This window comes from Triticum aestivum, chromosome 5A (assembly GCF_018294505.1).
Source record: "Triticum aestivum cultivar Chinese Spring chromosome 5A, IWGSC CS RefSeq v2.1, whole genome shotgun sequence".
Taxonomy (NCBI): Eukaryota; Viridiplantae; Streptophyta; class Magnoliopsida; order Poales; family Poaceae; genus Triticum; species Triticum aestivum.
The window spans coordinates 554,166,616-554,174,931 of record NC_057806.1 but is presented as its reverse complement, the minus strand read 5'-3'; the positions used below and the strand labels follow the sequence as shown (position 1 = coordinate 554,174,931).

Sequence of the window (8,316 nt, the reverse complement as noted above, 5' to 3'; positions counted from 1 at the left end):
TCCTGTGGCACCTCTCCCTCTCGCTGAGCTTGGCGAAGCTCTGCCGTGATCACCGTTGCTTCCACCACCACGCCGTTGTGCTGCTGGATCTCCATCAACCTCTCCTTTCCCTTGCTGGGTTAAGAATGAGGAGACGTCTTCCCAACCGTACATGTGTTGAACGCGAGGTGCCGTCCGTTCGGCGCTAGGTCATCGGTGATTTGGATCACAACGAGTACGACTCCATCAACCTCGTTCTCTTGAATGCTTCCGCTCGCGATCTACAAGGATATGTAGATGCACTCCCCTCTCCCTCGTTGCTAGATGACTCCATAGATTGATCTTGGTGATGCGTAAAAAAATTTAAAATTCTGCTACGTTCCCCAACAGTGGCATCATGAGCTAGGTCTATGCGTAGTTTCTATGCACGAGTAGAACACAAAGCAGTTGTGGGCGTCGATATTGTCAATTTACTTGCCGTTACTAGTCTTATCTTGATTCGGCGGCATCGTGGGATGAAGCGGCCTGGATCGACCTTACACGTACGCTTACGTGAGACTGGTTCCACAGACTGACATGCACTAGTTGCATAAGGTGGCTAGCGGGTGTATGTCTCTCCCACTTTAGTCGGATCAGATTCGATGAAAAAGGGTCTTATGAAGGGTAAATAGATATTGGCATATCACGTTGTGGTTTTTGGCATAGGTAAGAAACGTTCTTGCTAAGAAACCTATAACAGCCACGTAAAAACTTGCAACAACAATTAGAGGACGTCTAACTTGTTTTTGCAGCATATGCCATGTGATGTGATATGGCCAAAAGGATGTGACGAATGATATATGTGATGTATGAGATTGATCATGTTCTTGTAATAGGAATCATGACTTGCATGTCGATGAGTATGACAACCAGTAGGAGCCATAGGAGTTGTCTTAATTTATTTATGACCTGCGTGTCAACATATAACATCATGTAATTACTTTACTTTATTGCTAAACCGTTAGCCATAGTAGTAGAAGTAATAGATGACGAGACAACTTCATGAAGACACGATGATGGAGATCATGGTGTCATGCCGGTGACGATGATGATCATGGCGCCCCGAAAATGGAGATCATAAGGAGCTAAATGATATTGGCCATATCATGTCACTATTTGATTGCATGTGATGTTTATCATGTTTTACATCTTATTTGCTTAGAACGACGGTAGCTTAAATAAGATGATCCCTCGCAATAATTTCAAGAAAGTGTTCCCCCTAACTGTGCACCGTTGCGAAGGTTCGTTGTTTCGAAGCACCACGTGATGATCGGGTGTGATAGATTCTAACGTTCGAATACAACGGGTGTAAGCCAGATTTACACACGCAATACACTTAGGTTGACTTGACGAGCCTAGCATGTACAGACATGGCCTCGGAACACGGAAGACCGAAAGGTCGAGCATGAGTCGTATAGAAGATACGATCAACATAAAGATGTTCACTGATGTTGACTAGTCCGTCTCACGTGATGATCGGACACGGCCTAGTTGACTCGGATCATGGTTCACTTAGATGACTAGAGGGATGTTTATCTGAGTGGGAGTTCATTGAATAATTTGATTAGATGAACTTAATTATCATGAACTTGGTCTAAAATCTTTACATTATGTCTTGTAGATCAAATGGCCTACGCTAATGTTGCCCTCAACTTCAACGTGTTCCTAGAGAAAACCAAGCTGAAAGATGATGGCAGCAACTATACGGACTGTGTCCGGAACCTGAGGATCATCCTCATAGCTGCCAAGAAACACTACAACAGGACAGAGCTTTTGTAACACGGTGTTATGTTACTACATGCCCAAAACAGTGTTACTAGCCCTAGTAGTAACACATTTTGAAATGTGTTCCATTAGACCGTGTTACTAAGAGGTGTCCGTTGTCACATATAGTAGGTGTTACAATAGATTATAAATTGTGTTACATTTATGTTATAGTAACATGCATATTATGTGTTACCAACCGTATCCGTAACACATTTTTGCAACTATAGTAACACTCGTAGTAACATATTTTTTTAAATATAGAACATTGTGGTAACATGTTTTTGTAACTATAGTAACACACTTGTAACACAATATCAAAATATCATAACACTATAATCTATAGTTGTCAATCACCTAGTAACATATCTATAGCTATAGTAACACCATCAGTAACACTACTATATTAGTATGGTGACATAATTAATGTATTTCTTTTTTAGTTATTAACCACAAAATTAGGTAACCATTTATGTAATATACATTTATTTAATATAAAATCAATGCAATTGCTCAAACAGGTAATTATTAGTATTTATTATTATGTTGCTTGGCACCATAAAAAAGATAGAGAAATTGAAGGACAACACATGCACAAATTAAAAATATCAATATATTTATTATATATAAGAGTGTAGGATACATATGCATTACAATAAACAAATACCAATATTATTGGTGCAACAGAATATCATTCATATCAATTTGACTATAGAGAACACAACTATGTAGAATATTACACCATAGCAGATGCATCAATTCGACCAAAGAAAAAGATCTTGGGAATGATATTACATTTTTCAATCTATCAATGTAAACTACATGTATTGCTAAGTAAAATCTTCTTTGCTGCTTGATCCAGCCGAAGAATTTAGCTGCAACTCAATTATCCTTCTTTTGAATCTGTAAAAGAAAATTAAACCTTACAGTTATATGTGATTAAACGTATACAAATATAAATTCGAAATATAAAAGAAAAAATACTTTAACTTACAAAAGCTCAAGGCCATGCAATTAAGTATCCTGAAGCAAAAGCATCACCAATTCTCTGCAATAAGAAACTCCCCTTGCTAACTCCTCATTATCCAGAATAGGTTCATCCATGGCAAAGTTATAAAGAATATAAACATTCTATATGAATTATCAATGAGCGCGTCCATATGACTACATAAACATATACCTGGAAACCAGTAGCCAGCATTACAATGCCTTTAAGCAACATGGAACTGTTATTCATAAACCCTTGAGGCATCGACACTAACCGAGCTCCCCGCAAACATTCTGCAAGAGTAGAATGATAAATAACTCGACATAGAAATAGATGTACAACCACAAGCTACAAACTATAAGCATGCAGTATAAACAAATATTCAACAGATTTGGAATTTAATGTATAACCTATTTTGCACATAATGTAATGACAGGTACTCCCACCGTTCCAAAATAGATGACTCAACTTTGTACTAACTTTAGTATAAAGCCGGGTCATCTATTTTGGAACGGAGGGAGTACTTGGTAAAAGGTCATGGTATCTTACATTTTACCTAAATAACAAAGTAACCAGGATGGGTACTTGGTAAACTGTGATGCTATCACCCATTGGATTATATCAAACTAGCAGATGAGATTGAGATACGAGAAATATAAGAATTAATGTGGAAATGGACAGACAAGCATCTGCTGTATTTTCATAGTGATAATTGGGATATACTACACCAAAATGATCTTACATCTACTGTTGTACGGCCTGCAGAACCCTTACCAGGAAAAGCACTATGTATTACACCTAAATTCCCTGTCAGTAAAGTAGATATGCATATTGTTGTACGGCCTGCAGAACCCTTACCAGAAAAAGCACTATGTATTACACCTAAATTCCCTGTCAGCAAAGTAGATATCCATAGTGCTCTGCACAATCTCTGTTATGTGATCTGGGACACCATCTTCTCCAACATTGCCTCTGCATTAATTCATGGAATGACATGAGCACATAAGTATATTGAGTAGAAGAGTAAACTCATCAAAGGAACTCAAAGTAATGATACAAACTTTCTACAAGATACTTATATTCCTGAAAGGCATGCACCGGGCTAGCCTGAATCTGTGATACTTGCTTACTTGAATAATATGTGCTGGCTACGCTGAATCTGTGATACTTACTTTCCTGAAATATATGTGCTAGGCTAGACCGAATCTGTACCAGATTATTATCACTAGACGATCTAGAAATACACATATATACAACATTGATTGCGCTAAATCAATTGCATGCCCAATTAATTTAATTCTGAAATTGCTAATTGACTGGGAACAACAAGCAGCCAAGCAGCAATTATTCATGGGTATTGGGTAGAAAGCCGCAACAGCGCAAGTATTCAGTCAAATGAGCAGCCGGACACAAGATCTGTGAGCCACCCACAACAGACTCATTGTAAATCTGGGGAGAGCTTGCAAAAACTGAGTACAGTACATCTAGTAAATTTCCACGAGATTACACAAAAGCATGCACCCACTGTTTGATGTTCCAGGAGATGTCACAATATTCAGTCAGCTATCTTCAGGTAATGACAATGTCCACCGCAGGCCTTTCGGGCTTTTGACATTATTCACTCGGGTCCTGCTTAACAGGGATAAGTAGTAGTGTTAGTAACAGAACAATAAGTTGAGAAATGCATAGCTAGGTGAGGTGCACGCCTGCCTGTAATTCTAATTCTAAGTTGTGTCACTGGATAGTCTGGCCAGGTGAGGTGCACGCCTGCCTGTACATACACGGATCATGAATGGCATGCAGAACCTAGAAACAGATTTCCACTAGGCGTCGAGATAGCAACGACAGTGTATCTTACGCCTTACGCCCTAAATTAGCTGCCATCGTAGTTAGCTGCCAATATTCAAATCATGTGTTCCTGGTTAGATAATCAGGCGCCTGTTTACAGAACAGGGCGTCGTATAAGTACAGGGCACCTAAAACCAGATGAACACAATCTAATTCATCAGTATAAGCACTTGTTTACGAAACATGGCGTCTTTAAAATTTATAGAATAATTCCACTTGATCCAGTGCATACAATATTATTGTGATGCGGTCCACTAAGTTCACACCTGACGCACAAGAAACTAGTACTGTACATAGTAGAACACAGACACCCCAGAGTACCACTTAATCTCCAAATCACAAAACAATAACATACAGCTCTTGACCAGTTCCACTGCACAAGCCGATGGCTCCCTCACAAGCATTCAATCAAACGAGTAGCCGAGGGCAGCAGCCGGCAACTCGATGGATGAACTCCAATTCACAGAGATGAAGACATGAGAGGATGGTGGGTTTGAGGTTACCTGCCGTCTGGAGGAGAGGATGCTGGAGACTGAGGTCGCCAGTCCAGTCCAGGAGGCGGAGGTGGTGTCGAGTCCAGCGGCAGTGACGGCATTGAGCCCAGGCGGCGGCGGCGGCGGAGATCTCGGAAGAGGCAGCGCGTTCGCTGCTGCTGGAAGCACCTCCGTTTGTGGAGAGCGTACGTGCGACCCCCTCGGATAGGTTTTCTATATGGGCCGAGGCTGTTTATGGGCTGAGCCGTATCCCTAGCCTATCACGCACGTATGCCAGCCGTGTCCTCGTTTCACCTAAAAAAATGCATTTCTCCAAAAAAAATCCTAAAAAACATGCATTTCTCCAAAAAAAATAAACAAACATGCCGTGTCCTTGTGTTTTTATGTTTTTTTAATTCAAAAAACATGGGATACTATAGGACACGCCTATGACGACGTATCATGGTGTGTCGTTGTATCCCACCTATCAGGACGGCGAGATGGCAGTTTTTGCCATATCAATGCTTTCGTGGCACGCAACATCAAAAACTGCAGCGGACAACAAAAAAAGGGTGCATTTCCTACAAAAAGAAATATATAAGTGCAGCGTAATGGTGTGGCCTACCGCAATGGAGGAGGAGGACGTGGAGTTGCCGGCGGTGGTTTTGTGTACCAGTCTGAGAGGGTGGCGGGGTGGCCGTCGTCGGGGTAGTAGTAGAAGAACTTGCCATTGATGTTCTCCTTCATGCGCAAGACACGGTCGAGGACGAGGTCATTAGAGGCGACGTTGGGTGAATGGAAGGTGGAGGAAGAGGAGGTGCGGCAAGGAAGCCCTCTCCCATATATAGGTACTCTCCGGCATTGTGGCCATGACCAAGAGAGTCAGTGGTTGATGGAGGCTAGCCTACTATCAATGACGATGATCACGACACCATGGTGGCACCACAACGCATGATCATGGTGCGGATCCTAGCAGGAACCCAATGGACCGAAACTACGGCTCCGCGTGCACGCCGACATCAGCAAGGTTCTCCTCTCCGACGACACAAGGCGATGCCGTGAAGGAGAATGCGAAGTGGGGATAGGCCAATTGGATTATGGATTGGACTTTATTTCATTTTTATTTAGTTTATATTGCTAAAAATATATTTAGTTAGAACTTATGCTGTTGGAAATGCCCTCAAGATTATCTTAAATAAAAATGTCACTAAGATCGAGGTTGTTTGTATGGTCAATAGGAATCTTTTGTATCATTTCAATCAAATTTAGTATGCAAATTATACAATACAATTACAAAATTAGTGGCATGTACTCATGAATAGCTTTGAATTACTTGTAAATACTAAGAACGTGTATGTACTCATGAATAGTGTACAACATGCAAGTGTGAGCACCCCTCCCATCGTGTGATCTAATCAAGCTAGCCATGACCAAAAACTATACCTTATTAGTCCATACTAATTGTTTACATGTCTATGAGTAAGGGACCTATCTATGCGAGAGATTCATCAATTATGAAAGATAGGTTTTCCATAATTGAAGAATCATCTGATCGTATCACATCCCCCATAAATAGCTATGAAACTACCAAGCATTGCATCTATATAAAAGAACGCGCGAAAGCTCCATCAAAGCGGGGACATTCTAGAGAATCTATGCCCGTACTCTAGCTCAAAGTAGATCGACGCAACATTATTTACAACCCTCGTCAAATGGTAGGACCAGGGGCTACTGACGGTGTCACGGGAAACCGGGTGCCCCGAGCACACTATAATTCTGTACCCTACCTAGCATGCAAGGGATCAAACCATAAATTTACTTGTGATGTGGTATGGTAATGTGGATTTACTATAAGCGTGAGATTATGATCTACTAGTTGATATAAAAAAACATTAAGGTTGAAGACGACTAGCTAGAACCATATGCATCCTTGGTCTGCTATCCCGGCAGCCAAATGGAGCATGCTTCTCTGCCCCGAGACAGTTAGCGGCACCCAGAACATCGGTGAAGGTTGTACTAACAACAGATGATTGTGAACATTGGTAGCGATGGTCGGAGTAGACCCTGACGAAGCTATCATAGATGGTCTCGTCATTGTTGTGTCGACATAGCTCTCACCGGGATGAACACATATCAGTAAGTTCCCATGAAACCAACTTCCAACAAGAGGAGCCAATTTTGTTGTGCGCGAAGAACTGCTTGGTGGCATAGGATTGAATAATGAACATCTAAAGAAACCTTCAAAACCCTTGGAACGACAGATGCGAAAGGTTTGCACATCGGTCCAGTCTCCACCTTTGCTTGCACCTCCATGACGATAGAGAATAAGGGAGACGAGGCCAGGTACACCCATAGTTTAAGAAATCGACCATACCAGTAGTCGGATCTAAAATAGAATGCGGGACTAACGTCTCTCCATGACGGGACTGTCAGTTAGGCCCTTTCACGAGACGTGTGATGCGTATGATAGACAAAGACAAGATGACCAATTTCGTGAACATAAACCTTTGTACATTGGGACATGATCCAACGTCCCAAGAGGTAGACGATTGACCTTGCATCGATCGACCACCCCTAGCAACGGCCTTGATTAAATGCTCTAAACCATCAATGCTACTAAACCAGGAGAAACTAGTGACGTAGAAAAAAACAAGGAAAAACTAGTTGACCGGACTATTTTTATTTTTATCTGATGAAACTGGCGAACCAAGCGATTTGCACTACTTCAAAGTTCAAATACATATGTTCAAAAAAAAAGTTCTAATACATTTTTTTGAGACAAAAAGTTCTAATACATGATACAATTATGCTAAAAATATATATGAAAACCCCTATTTGGTAGGGTTCACGGCCCAATTGGAGTCCCTTTTCCCCCACGAAGCAGCCCTATCGGGCGCTGCCGCCCCTTCCGCCGCCGCCCCTGCCTCGCCGCCAGGACCGCCCCTCCCTCGCCGACTCGCCGCCCGCGCAGCCGCACAACCGCACCTCCCCGTGTTGCCACTCCCGCATCCAGCTGTCCCGCGCAACCTCTGCTGGCGCCTGGGGGGAGGGTACGCCGCCGCCTGGTTCAAATCTGACCACCCTGCTCTAGTACAGCGCCTGCCAGACCTCCCTCCGCTTGGCCAGTCCAGGTGCAGCCAACCAGGACGACCAGGACACCCGACGGCACCTCTAGACCTCCCTCCGCTCCAGATCAGGACGCTCGGCCGACGCTGGCAAGATCTC

At 42.5% G+C, this 8,316-nt stretch overlaps 1 long non-coding RNA gene across 2 annotated transcripts; it reads right to left on the bottom strand.

Annotated features, from left to right (window-relative positions):
* Positions 1-2,392: 2,392 nt before the first annotated feature.
* LOC123107657 (uncharacterized) lies at positions 2,393-5,295 on the bottom strand. Of its 2 annotated transcripts, XR_006451718.1 has the most exons (6): positions 5,122-5,295; positions 4,296-4,399; positions 3,629-3,742; positions 2,963-3,063; positions 2,777-2,830; positions 2,393-2,685 (listed from the first exon to the last, which is right to left on the bottom strand). It is a non-coding gene; the product is annotated as an uncharacterized lncRNA (long non-coding RNA). The 2 variants fall into 2 exon arrangements; XR_006451717.1 differs by having other exon boundaries at positions 2,777-3,063.
* Positions 5,296-8,316: the final 3,021 nt, after the last annotated feature.